Source organism: Staurois parvus, unplaced genomic scaffold, assembly GCF_062004578.1.
Source record: "Staurois parvus isolate SC_StPar_1 unplaced genomic scaffold, SC_StPar_1.0 ptg000027l, whole genome shotgun sequence".
NCBI classification, from domain to species: domain Eukaryota; kingdom Metazoa; phylum Chordata; class Amphibia; order Anura; family Ranidae; genus Staurois; species Staurois parvus.
Window position 1 is genome coordinate 141578 of NW_028317823.1, and position 14094 is coordinate 155671.

The 14094-nt window shown below is 42.9% G+C and overlaps 1 long non-coding RNA gene across 3 annotated transcripts in view; it reads left to right on the plus strand.

Moving 5' to 3' along the window:
• The window catches only part of LOC149471135 (uncharacterized), a 90175-nt gene that overhangs the window by 16303 nt on the left and 59778 nt on the right, over positions 1-14094 (plus strand). For 2 of the 3 annotated variants that reach the window (XR_016307224.1, XR_016307226.1), the window contains exon 2: positions 1711-1867. The exons of the other annotated variant lie outside the window; for it this stretch is intronic. This is a non-coding gene — a long non-coding RNA (uncharacterized LOC149471135). The remainder of the gene's footprint in view (positions 1-1710; positions 1868-14094) is intronic. 3 annotated transcript variants of the gene reach the window in all.

Genomic DNA, 14094 nt, shown 5'->3' on the forward strand with positions numbered 1-14094 from the left:
GATATTATGTTCTGACAGCTCACAGCCATGGCTGTCAGAATACCTAAACCGTGGCTGAACCTGAATGGCTGCAATCTGTGTTCAGCTTTTATTTTTCTGCCCGGCCGTTTGATTCCCAGATTGAAGGCTGTTGGGCAGGAGATGCCAATGGGGCCATCTATGGCTTGAATTGTGGCTGGCTCGCCAAGAATGTGCTCCATGCATAGCCAGATTAAGAGTTTTTATGCAGGTATTTGCTGAATCATATGCCCCCTTCCCGATATTCTGCTCCCTTTTTATTTTCATCTGGTCATTTATCCCCCTTGTGCTGTGCCGTGTTGACCTACAACTGCCAAGGTAAAATCTTTCAGAATGTTACACTGGCTGAAAAAAGACAAAAGTCCATCCAGTTCAACCATAGAAAAAAAAAAAGTTAGAATCCTACACCCACAGTTGATCCAGAGGAAGGCAAAAAAAACCCCAGCAAAGCATGATCCAATTTGCTCCTGCTGGGAAAAAAATTCCTCCCTGATCCCCCGAGAGGCTATCAGATATTCCCTGGATCAACTTTACCTATAAATGTTATATCCAGTTATATTCTGTGTATCTAAGAAACAATCCAGGCCTTTTTTAAAGCAATCCACTGAGCTGGCCAGAACCAACTCTTGATGTATTCTATTCCACATTTTCACAGCTCTCACTGTGAAGAAACCTTTCAGTGTTTGGAGATTAAATATCTTCTCCTCCAGACGTAAAGAGTGCCCCCTTGTCCTCTGTGATGACCTCAGGGTGAATAACTCTACACCGAGTTCACTATATGAACCACTGATGTATTTATACATGTTGATCATATCCCCCCCTAATCTCCTCTTCTCAAGAGAGAATAAATTCAGTTCCTCTAATCTTTCCTCATAGCTGAGCTCCTCCATGCCCCTTATCAGTTTGACTGTCCTTCTCTGTACTTTCTCCAGTTCCCCAATGTTCTTTTTGTGAATTGGTGCCCAAAACTGAACTGCGTATAATGTTCTATCTGTGAACTAAAAATAAAGCATTGTGATATCCCGTGCTACCACCAAAGAATGACCTCCCTATCAAATAAACACGAGTGGCTGCAACCAAATGACAGTGCTCCCACAGTCCTCAAACCCATAAAATACATAACTAGTTTGGCAGCACCTTCCCTAATCAGACAAAATTTGTGTGCACCAGTGATCATGTGAACCAAGAGATGAAATAATTAAACCATAAATACATATATACTGTGTATAGTGAACCACTGTAAATACGAATCATCCCTCCAAATATTATTAATAAAACAAATCTAAAAATATACACATAAATTGTCTCAGTTCATAAATGGCAGTAATCTTCAACTCTCTTGTTCATAATGACATATTCCACCATCTGTGTTTAATAAATGTTATCCATATATAGTGACTCCCACCACCATTCAAAATTGCGCTCACCATTACTTTAGACCTGCTTGCAACCAGGTCAAATGTGCCTTCCCCAGCCCAGGGTAGGACTGAAGAAGTTATGTGACTGTGACGACACACGTTGGGCAGAGCCAGGTGCCGATACTGGAAGTGACGCAGGAGCCATGGCCCCACTGTCTGTTTACAGTAATTTATGTCTTTTTATCTAATTGTGTAAGTGCAATACTTAAATTCATAAAAACTTAGTTTTAGGATACTGCACTATAAATCCCTTGTTTGATGTGCTTGGTTGCAGAGTGGAGATCGTGGCCTTAAAGGGCCATACACCCGGCAAGTGGGGAGTTACCATAGGTGATTTGGAGAGTACCTACCTTCAGTGGAACAAGGTGTGAGTTCTACCCTGGGCTGGGGAAAGTGCATTTGACCTGGTTGCATGCAGGTCTAACTTAATGGTGAGTGCAATTTTGAACAGTGGTGGGAGTCACTATATAAGGATCACATTTATTAACATGGATGGTGGGATGTAACATTATGAACAAAAGCGATGATTGAAGATTACTGCCATTTATGAACTGGGACAATTTATGTGCATATTTTTATATTTGTTTTATTATTAATATTTGGAGGGTTGATTTGTATTTTACAGTGGTTCATTATACACAGTATATATGTATTTATGGTTTAATTGATTCATCTGTTGGTTCACGTGATCACTGGTGCACACTAATTTTGTCTGATTAGGGAAGGTGCTGCCAAACTAGTTATTTATTTTATTTATTGTAGCATCTGTGTGGAGAAACACTATTATGCTAGCTGATTAATTTGGGCAGATTGTGCCAGGATCACTTTGGGGCCAGATGTATAAAAGAGGCCAACAATCATAGAGTTACTACAGTCCTGTGGGGAAAGGGGCACCCAGTGCATGTAGAGTGACAGCCAGGTGTCAAAAGGTGGTGACCAAAAGCAATGGTGGTGAGCATAAAGGGGAAAGTGCCAACATTCCAGCCTACACCCACTTCTTGGGCTAAAGGCAAGAATATCACTGTACATATATGTGGGTGGAAATCCCCTGTAAAGTAATCCTATGCCCAGACTATAGACAATCAATTCTTTGAACTCTTCAACAAGCCCTCACCATCCTTTAAAACTGCGGGCATTGTGGAGAAATTCATCCTCAAAGTTCAAAGAAGTACTAAAATCATTCAAGTCTTTAAATTAGGAAACTCCCCTCTTTTGGAGCTTCTGAGTCACTGCTGGAAGGGGGAGCAGGGCGATCAACTGCTGAGTCTGGGAGAGGGAGCTGGGCTACTGAGTCACCTGAGTGTGAACCGCAGGCAGGCATCCATTCTTCCCATATTATAATGTACCTAGCTCTACCAGTATGCTTTTTGTTTGAATTGTAAAGATGACCTCATGAAAATTCAGTTAGACTTTTCTCCTAAATGGTAAGGATTTTCAAAATTGTATAAATTGTTTAGTGTTTTTTGTGTTGGGGAGGTGTACTAATGTGTGATTTTTTTTTTTCCTATTGTGGAGTTCTTCTTTAAGGAGGAGCAGTTGAGGGGCAGCATGTTTTTACTGCCACTCCGAACTGCAAGTGTAAACAAGCCCTTAGATGTTAGTTCACATTTTCAGAGAAGGTGAACAACCTTCCCACCCCCGGTCCCACCCCCGGTTCATCACCAATGCATTTACATCCATTGGTGATGAACTGTCAATGCACATGAAGCCGGTGCGGCAGTTCAGGGATTTGAAATCCCCGTTCTTGCCCCATTCTTTCTGTATTTCAATGGTTTTTATTAATTTTAAACAGTATAAAACAGAGGCAACAAAACACACCCACGCAGGGGCTATCAATTGCACCGATAAAAAAGGCATAATAGAGCAGACAACGCTCTAATTCCAATAAGGCAAAGCGTATGCCCACGCAGGGGCTATCAATGGCGCATAGGTTACAATAACATCAGTGAAACGCTGACTAACGCAAGTCCCATTCTTTCTGAAGCACTTTGGGATGGATCAGAACGATGCTCTGTGCTGACCAATCAGAATTGCTCTGATCTTCCCACAAGTGCTGCAGAAAGAAGGGGAGAGGAAAGTGCGGGGAATTTCAAAACCATTGAGTGCTGGGCTGGCTGTGTGGGCACTGACAGCTTGCCAACCATGGAGGTAAGTACAGCGGGGGCTGAGGAGTGGGGCTATAGGGTGTTCACCTTTTTTTAATTTTTCTGAAAAGGTGGGCTAATACTTTTAAGGCCAGTTCACACTACATGCTTTTCAGTTGCTTTTTTTCTGCATCCAAAACGCACAGAAAGTAGGTTATATGGTTGTCAATATCATAGTTCACATCAGTGCTTGCAGTTTCAGTGCGTTTCAGTTGCAGAAAAAAAGTAGAACATGCTGCATTTATCCTGCACAGAACTGTACTGGAACATGGTAAAGTGCATAAAAAACACACCGGAACGCACCTGTCCGTATTTAAATTTAAGAAAAAGAGAGGGGAAAAAATGAACTGGAATGCATAAAAAAACGCATCTGGACTGCGTTTCTATAGTGTGAACCGGCCCTAAGGGCCACTTCGCACCAGGAATCGCACAGGTGTGAGTCCAGTGCGTTTTCAGCCTGTTCATTGGAATGGGCTAAAATTGCACTGCACCAAAAGTACTGCATGCACTCCTGTACCATGTGATCCAGTGCAGGCAAGCATACTACATTTGGGGTGTCTTTGACATTGCATTGACACTTACCGCAGATCGCAAGGGCATTGTGTTTTGAACGTGGCGCTGGAAACACGCAAGTCAAATGTGTTTCCTGCTCCATGTTCCGGTAAGAACCAGTCTGGTGTAGTCTTTATGATGTTCTTTTCTTCTTTGTACAGATCTTCTCACTACACTGGGCTGCATATTTTGGATAATTTTTTTGTTACATTTTTGATTGTTTTTTAGATATACAGCTTCTATCTCTGTGTATTGCATGGCTTGAAAAACCCAGCGGTGTGACGTTTGTTAACATTTTTTCAAATGTGACTGACTCCTATCAGGTCTACCGTGACTCGGAAAAATAAGAGCCTTCGCTGACTTGCTACTTTTGGATTTGTTCAGTAAAAAAGGATAACCCAAAAAAGTAGACTTCTCCTTCAAGCAAAGACTGATTAGTGTCCCATAATAGTCTTGTGTATGCTTTCTTAACTACGTCAAGAAGTGATGTGTAATAATGTCATTTACTCAGACATAAGCATTTTATTGTGAGCAGTCAGACACCAGGAAGAGCGGAACGGCAAAATTATTTTTGCATTCTCCGTTTTAATAGAGTTGAACCTCCTTAATAAACTCCTGTGCAAGCGCTGGTTTTGCTGGTCCCTTCAGCACTTACAGCTAAATAGAATTTGTATTTTGCTTGAAATCTGCAGTATCTGCCTCTAACAGCTGTCTCTGGCTTGCTGAAGCAGTAAATTACTTTTGAACTCCGTTTCAATTTAACCTTGATTTTCTCTTTTCCCCTTTTGTTTATTGTCTCTGGGCTTCTGTCCCTGGGCTTATAAAACGATCTCCGGCTTTGATAGCTACAAAGTTTTCACTGCCTTATCAGCCACTCAATATTGGTTGAAATATTGAAAGAATTAAGGGCTCATTCACACTGGCTGGTGCATATATACGGTGTTAAATTGCATTGCAGTGGGTTACATAGTTGGTAATGTTGAATAAAGCTGTGTGTGTGTGTGTGTGTGTGTGTGTGTGTGTGTGTGCGCGCGCGCGCGCATGCTCATGTCACAAATCATATCCCATAATAAAGACACCAGTCCATCCAGTTCAACGTGTGTGCGCATGTGCTCGTGTCAACAATCATATCCCTGTATCCTTTGTAAACTTTCAAAGTAAAGGACCATTTTACGGTTCTTCAGACTGTAGTGGGGCCGGATCGTGGCCAGTGGAAGTAGAAAATTAATCGGCGACAGTGGGAGTGAGAAATTTCCCAGGCTTGGTAGTCAGTAGGTGTAAAAAAAATACATTGTGTATGTGGTTAGTAGGAGGAGGGATAGTGCCCCATCATTGGCATTGGTGGGGGGAATAGTGCCCCATCATTGGTATCGGTGGGAGGAATAGTGCCCCATCATTTGTATCAGTGGGAGGAATAGTGTCTTATCATTGGTATCAGTGGGAGGAGTAGTGTCTTATCATTGGTATCAGTGGGAGGAATAGTGTCTTATCATTGGTATCAGTGGGAGGACTAGTGCCCCATCATTGGTATCTGTGGTAGGAATAGTGTCTAGTCATTGGTATTGCTGGGAGGAATAGTGCCCCATCATTGGCATCTGTGGGAGGAATAGTGCCCCATCATTGGCATCTGTGGGAGGATTAGTGTCTTATCATTGGTATCAGTGGGAGGAATAGTGCCCCATCATTGGTATCAGTGGGAGGAATAGTGTCTTATCATTGGTATTGTTGGGAGGAATAGTACCCCATAATTGATATTGCTGGGAGGAATAGTGCCCCATGAGTGGGAGGAATAGTACCCAATCATTGGTGTCAGTGGAAGAAATAGTGCCCCATCATTGGTATTGTTGGGAGGTATAGTGCCCCATCATTGCTATCAGTGGGAGGAATAGTGCCTCATTATTGGTATCGGTGGGAGGAATAGTGCCCCATCATTGGTATCGGTGGGAGGAATAGTGTTATCATTGGTATTGCTGGGAGGAATAGTGCCCCATCATTGATATCAGTGGGAGGAATAGTGCCCCATCAGTGGGAGGAATAGTACCCAATCATTGGTGTCAGTGGAATAAATAGTGCCCCATCATTGGTATTGTTGGGAGGAATAGTGCCCCATCATTGCTATCGGTGGGAGGAATAGTAACCAATCATTGGTGTCAGTGGAAGAAATAGTGCCCCATCATTGGTATCAGTGGGATGAACAGTGTCCCATCATTGGAAATCAGTGGGAGGAATAGTGCCCCATCATTGGTATCGGTGGGAGGACTAGCGCCCCATCATTGGTAATGGTGGGAGGACTAGTGCCCCATCATTGGTATCGGTGGGGGGAACAGTGCCCCATCATTGGTATCGGTGGGAGGACTAGCGCCCCATCATTGGTATCGGTGGGAGGACTAGCGCCCCATCATTGGTATCGGTGGGAGGACTAGCGCCCCATCATTGGTATCGGTGGGAGGACTAGCGCCCCATCATTGGTATCGGTGGGAGGACTAGCGCCCCATCATTGGTATCGGTGGGAGGACTAGCGCCCCATCATTGGTATCGGTGGGAGGACTAGCGCCCCATCATTGGTATCGGTGGGAGGACTAGCGCCCCATCATTGGTATCGGTGGGAGGACTAGCGCCCCTTCATTGGTATCGGTGGGAGGACTAGCGCCCCTTCATTGGTATCGGTGGGAGGACCAGCGCCCCATCATTGGTATCGGTGGGAGGACTAGCGCCCCATCATTGGTATCGGTGGGAGGACTAGCGCCCCATCATTGGTATCGGTGGGAGGACTAGCGCCCTATCATTGCTATCGGTGGGAGGACTAGCGCCCCATCATTGGTATCGGTGGGAGGACTAGCGCCCCATCATTGGTATCGGTGGGAGGATTAGCGCCCCATCATTGCACTTCCACTGAAACCTATTTTTGGTTTCAGTGGAAGAAATTATACCTTACTACTGGTGTCCGTGGAAGGAATGGTTCCTCAACCTTGTTGACAGTGGGAGGAATAGTGTCTTGTGTCAGCGGGAGAAACAGTGACCCAAAAGCCAGAAAAAGGCAAGCAAAGGGCTGCAGTTTGGAGACCACTGCTGTATATTGTGTTCGCTAAGATGCCCTTCTAAGAGTTTTTTTTTTAACGATCAATACTTCCCGCTGACATCACCGATTGTGGAAGTGAGTTCCACATCCTTCTGCCTTGACAGTGAAAAACTTCCTGTGCAGTTTAAGGTTAAACCGCTTCTCCTCCAATTTCATTGAGTGTCCCTGTGGCTTCTTGTACTCCCTGAGAATGAATAGTTTATTTTCTATGCTAGAATCACCATTGAGGTATTTGTATACGGCTATCATATCTCCTCTCAAGCGTCTCTTCTCCAGGGAGAATAAGTTTAATGTTAGCAGTCGTTCCTCGTAACTGAGGTCCTCCAGTCCCCTTATTAATTTTGTTGCTCTTCTCTGGACTTTCTCCAGCTCCAGCACATCCTTCTTTAGGATTGGTGACCAGAACTGGATGGCATACTCCAGATATGGCCGAACCTGAGTTTTATAAAGTGGCAGGATTATAGTTTTATCTCTTGAGTAGATACCCCTTTTTATGCATGTTAATATTCTGCTAGCATTTTTAGCATTACTTTTTTTATTTTAACATTCTATTTGCATGGCAGCTTGTCATCATATATTCCAGTCTGGGGAATACGCTGTGTAAAAATGCAACATATCCTGTGGTTAGTTCACATGCAAAGCAGCTCAATCCTGTGAGGTAAGGCAAGCCCTAGAGGATGCAATTTTTTTTCCCTGCAACCATGAGAAAACAAAGAAGATGAGGAGCAAGATTGCTGGCGGGGAAACCCCAAGAAGAGGGGGTTCAGGGACACTCTGTGCAAAACCATTGCACAAGGCAGGTGAGTATACAGCATGTTTTTTTTATTGTAGAAAAAAAAATTAATTTCTAGTGTCATTGTAACCGCTTCCCTGTTGCCCCATAGCACAAATACTGCAGGGCCGCCAAAATCACGTGTGTGTGTGTGTGTGTGTGTGTGTGTGTATATATATATACAGTTGTGTTCAAAATAATAGCAGTCAGACATCACTAACCTGATCAATCACTGTTTTTGGTAGAAATGATATTTCTACATGGCAAATAATTTACTAGCAAGGTGTAGTAGAGTAATAGAAATCCAACAGACCCAACAGTCATGACATGCATGCTGCTGATTCTGTGTAATTGAATCACTCATTGAAAGGGGCGTGTTCAAAATAATAGCAGTGTGGAGTTCTATTAGTGAGGCCATTCATTCTTTGAAAAACAGGTGGCAATTATTGCCCTTATTTAAGGAAGGAAGGCAGCAAATGTTGTACATGCTGGTTACAGTGCATTTCTCACTGAAATTCTGAGGAAAATGGGTCGTTCCAGACATTGTTCAGAAGAACAGCGTACCTTGATTAAAAAGTTGATTGGAGAGGGGAAAACATATAAAGAAGTGCAGAAAATGATAGGCCGCTCAGCTAAAATGATTGCAAATGCTTTAAAATTTCAACCAAAACCTAAAAGACGTGGAAGAAAGCGAAAAACTACCATTCGAATGGTTAGAAGAATAGCTAAAATGGCAAGGACTCTGCCAACAATCAGCTCCAGGAAGATGAAAGAAGGTGTAAAGTTCCCTGTGAGTACTGTTACAATTAGAAGATGCCTATGTGAAGCCAAGCTATCTGCAAGAAGCCCCCGCAAAGTCCCACTGTTGAAAAAAAGTCATGTGCTGAAGAGGTTACAATTTGCCAAAGAGCACATTGACTGGCCTAAAGAGAAATGGCGCAACATTTTGTGGACTGATGAAAGTAAGATTGTTCTTTTTGGGTCTAGTGGCCGGAGACAGTTTGTCAGACGACCCCCAAACACTGAATTCAAGCCACAGTACACTGTGAAGACAGTGAAGCATGTTGGTGCAAGCATCATGATATGGGGATGTTTCTCATACTACGGTGTTGGGCCTATTTATCGCATACCAGGGATCATGGATCAGTTTGAATACATCAGAATACTTGAAGAGGTCATGCTGCCTTATGCTGAAGAGGAAATGCCCTTGAAATGGGTGTTCCAACAAGACAACGACCCCAAACACACCAGTAAACGTGCAACATCTTGGTTCCAGACCAACAAGATTGACGTTATGGAGTGGCCAGCCCAATCCCCGGATCTTAATCCAATAGAAAACTTGTGGGGTGACATCAAAAATGCAGTTTCTGAGGCAAACCAAGAAATAGAGAAGAGCTGTGGAATGTAGTCCAATCATCCTGGGCTGGAATACCTGTTCACAGGGGCCAGAAGTTGGTTGACTCCATGCAACACAGATGTACAGCAGTTCTCAGAAACAGTGCTTATACAACCAAATATTACTTAAGTGATTCAAAGGAAAGCAAAATCTTCAAACATTTTTCAGTTTATATAGTGAATGTTTGAGTTTGTAAAGAAGAATACAAACACTGCTATTTTTTTGAACCGTCTAATATTCACTTTTCTTCATTTTTTTTAGAGGAACAACACAAATTTGATCTATTTTTCTAAATGCTTTGATTTGGAATAGAATGTGTAGTGTTCCCAATGCATTTGTGTGTATGGAAATAAAAGCTACTAGAAGGATTTTGAGCTTTATTCACTTTTTTCAACACACTGCTATTATTTTGAACACAACTGTGTGTGTGTGTGTGTATATCTATATATATATATATATATATATATATATATATATATATAAAGTATGTATGTATGTATGTGTATATATATATATATATATAATATGTATGTATGTGATTTTGTATGTCCGAGTAGGGGGCACACGCCGCCATTGGTAGCTATGGCTATCGATCACCAGGTCCCGGCCGGAGATTCCCCACTGGCTCCCGACGATCACCGAAGACCACTGACAGAGGAGAGGTCTGTACTGTATGTAAACAATACAGATCCCTCCCCTGTCAGCTCCAGCATGCTGCTTTGTTTTTTGCTCTGCATAGCAGAGCAATACAAAGCAGCCTGCTTACACAGTAAATAACACATAGTAAAACCGCACACAGTTAACCCTTTGATCGCCCCAGATGTTAACCCCTTCCTGCCCAGTGTCATTAGTACAGTGTCAGTGCTTTTTTTTTTTTTCCTTGGCACTAATCACTTGTCACTGGGGATGTCTGTGTCATTTAGTGTCAGAATGCTCGCCAAAGTCCCACTATAAGTCGCTGATCGCCGTCATTACTAGTATACAAAAAAAATTCCAGTGTATAACGCCATTTGTAGACACTATAACTTTTCACATAAACCAATTCATTTACATCATGAATAAAAATGATCCACATGGAACAAAACATAAATTAGGATAAAAACGGAGTACCAAGATGGCTGCGGCTCCGACCTCCGGCAGCGTGACGTCACGCTGCCAAAGGTCGGAGCGGTGGCCATCTTGGTACTGTTTTTATCCTCATTTATGTTTTGTTCCACGTGGATCATTTTTATTCATGCTGCAATAAAATACTACACTGTATACCATCTCTTCTCTCCCGTGATGAGCTATTCTTCCTAGCAGAAGGTCTACCTTCATTTTGCCTGTGGCGGATCTGTCCAAGTTAGAGTCTTCTGGCTGTTTTCTGTTTCTCTGGTGTGATGTGCATACATGCTATTTACCAGTAGCTTTCTGGTGAGTTTACATCTGGCAGAGGTGGTGGATTCCCTCACTGGATCATTATCACAGTTTTATCCTTCACTGTGATTGCTGTGTCTTGTAGTCCCATGGACACTAATACACTTTTTGTATATTTTATGGACTATATTTACTTCACTTTATATGTTGCACTTGACTGCTTCACGATATTATAATAATCATTTGTTTAGCACTGCACCTTTATACCATATACTTTATAAGGGGTTGTTACCTTTACCTTGTGTGCTAGCTGCTTTATATTTGCTCCCAGCGCTCGCCTCTATACAATATATTTACAATTCATTTAACATGTATTGGAATTTTTTTTAGCAAAGACATGTAGCGGAATACATTTTGGCCTAAATTTATGCCAAAATTAGATTTTTAACACTTTTTTTACTGGATATGTTTTTTTAGCAAAAAGTAAAAAGCATTGTTTCTTTTTTGTTCAAAATTTTTAGTCTTTTTTTGTTTATAGCGCAAAAAATAAAAAAGGCAGAGGCAATCAAATACCACAGAAAGAAAGCCCTATTCGTGTGGGAAAAAAAGGACATACATTTCTTTTGGGTGCAGTGTTGCATGACCGCGCAATTGTCAGTTAAAATAGTGCAAAAAAATGGTCTGGTCAGGAAGGGGGGATAAATCCTCTGGAGGGCAAGTGGTTAAATCTTCATGCATGCTACACAGTGCTCTGCAGCTCTTGCAGTCTGACAGTTGATCCCGCCAGCTGTCAAAATACCCAAACAGTGCCTTCATCTGTTGTGATGCATGCACTGTGTGGCAGACAATTTATCACCGGCAACTTTGATTTTTCACTTGAGGATTGTTGGGTGCCCAGTGGCCGACGGGGTTGCGCACTAATGAAATTTAGCCTGGTTCATCAGGAACCGGTCAAAGTTCGCTCCACATATGGCCAGCTTTAGAGTTTGCATTGCAGAGTCTTTTTTGTTTTTAATCCGCTTTGAAATACAAGAATCTGGAGTTTTCTCTGTGTACATACACTATATGGGCGAACGATTTGTGGACACCTGACTGTTATACATATATGAGCTGTTTGAATATACTCTTCTAGGCTAATGGCCAATTATATGGAGTTGCTGGTGTAACAGCCCCCATTCTTGTAGGATGGCTTTCTACTAGACTTTGGAGGGTTTCTGGGGAAATGTCTGCCCATTTAGCCAAAAAGGCACTTGTTGGGTCAGATACTGCTGTTGGAGGAGGAGATATGGCTCACAATAGGCGTTTGGTTTGTCCAAAAGGTGTTCAGTAGGGTTGTGGTCAGGGCTCTGTGCAGGTTCCTCCATACTAAATTCATCAAACCGTGTCTTCGTGGAGCTGGCTTTGTGTATAGGGATACAGGCATGGTGGAACAGAAAAGAGCCTTCACCAAACTTCAACCTCATGGTTTAAAGCTCAGTTATCTGAAATGTCTTCGTATGCTATAGCATATTTCACTGGGAATACACCTGAACATGGTCATTTTTGGAGAGGTTTCCACGCAGTTTTAGCCAGGGTCTGTTTTTTTTTTTCTTTGCCAGTGGTTGGAAAATAACAGTTTTGTATTATAAGAGAAGCCTTAAAGTTGAACTTTAGTCAGAAAATGAAGTCCTGCTAGATTACTTTAAGTTTGCCCCCTTTGCAGGTATAGCTGTGTAAAACATAATAAGTGCCTGTGCTGTTTAAAATCCAGTAATGCACTGTCTCACCCTGCTATGCACACACTCAGTTGCTGTCTGTTTCTCGTCATTGTGCCGAAAATCTAGAGGCTGATCTGCTGACAGCCTAAAGATTTATTGCTGCTCAGGGCGGTGGACTTCAACAATATGGCAGCCTTCAGCAAGAGGACACAGGAACAATGCTGAAGGCAATTTACAGCACATACTAATTTTGGTAGCATAATTATTAAAGTGAAATGTATGTTTCTTACTAAAGAACATTATTTTTTTATCAAGTTGTTATGGGTAAAGGTCTCCATTAAAGTGTTACTAATCCCAGGATCCTGATTTCCTGTGCTTATGACACTTCAGATAAAGAGGAAATGAGAAGAAGCCTCCAAATTGGAGACAAAGATAGCAATATCTGGTCTGGTAGATATAGCAATATCTATATCTGGTCTCTCACAGTACACAGAACATGGAAATGCAATTATTTTAGTAAAAATAAACCGCTAAATACATTTTCTCATCAGCAGTTAGAGCAGTCTTGTGACTTCTATCAGTGTTCAGCTGAGCACTGGTTAAAGCTTGTAGGAGGAGTTTTCTCTAGGAGCCCCTGACCTCTCTCTGGACAGTGCTGATTGACCCTGTGCTAATCACATGTACTTTCCCAAGAAAAAAAAAACCTCTTTAGCAATACACTCCAAACTGAGCATGTGCAGTGTCTCCACATGGTATGCCTTAGCAGGAGATAAGAGGTAGACACTGGAAAAAGGGGAGGATCAGACAAGACAGGATCAAACAGCCTTTTTACACAATGCAGAGGATTAACCCCTTTGGTTCCACAGTGAGTATAACAAGCATGCTTTACTGCATATACAGACTGATTTTTCTGTTGTGGGTTTAGTAACACTTTTGAAGTAGGCTTTATTTGCTTTCCTCATGCTCCCCAACTAATGGATGTTTGCAGAGATACTAAACCATCTCCACTCTACCCAGAAGGGGAGACAATATAATTATTAAAGTGATACACACACACTGTTTCATTTACCGTATTTTTCGCACCATAAGACGCACTTTTTTCCCCCAAAAAAAGGGGGGAAAATGTCAGTGCGTCTTATGGAGCGAATATGGAGCAGCCGGTCCGCTATTTCCACTGCCGCCGTGTCAGAATACCGGGCCGGCCGCTCAGCTCTACAGCGGGACCTTATAGAGATGACTGCTGACCTTTGGGGAGGGAGGGGGAGCGGGTACCTGAATTTGACAGATACCCGCTCCCACTTCCGTGGAGTTGTTCTTTCATCTTACCCGTTCCTCTATCCAGCGGCGCGGTCTTCCCGGCTTCTGTAGTGTGGGCATGACAGCCGGGTGCCAAGTGCGCATGCGCAGGAAGCGGTGCTTTTTGTGAATGGTAAGGCGGCACCTGGGACACATGACAGATCCCAGAAGCCGCCGGACCAATCACAAAGCGCAAGTGCTTCTCGCTCATGCGCACTGGGCACCCGGCTGTCATGCCGAGCGCCATTACAGAAGCCGGGAAGACAGCGCGCGGCTGGATAGAGGAACAGGTAAGATGAAAGAACAACTCCGCGGAAGTGGGAGCGGGTATCTGTCAAATTCAGGTACCCGCTCCCCCCCCTCCCC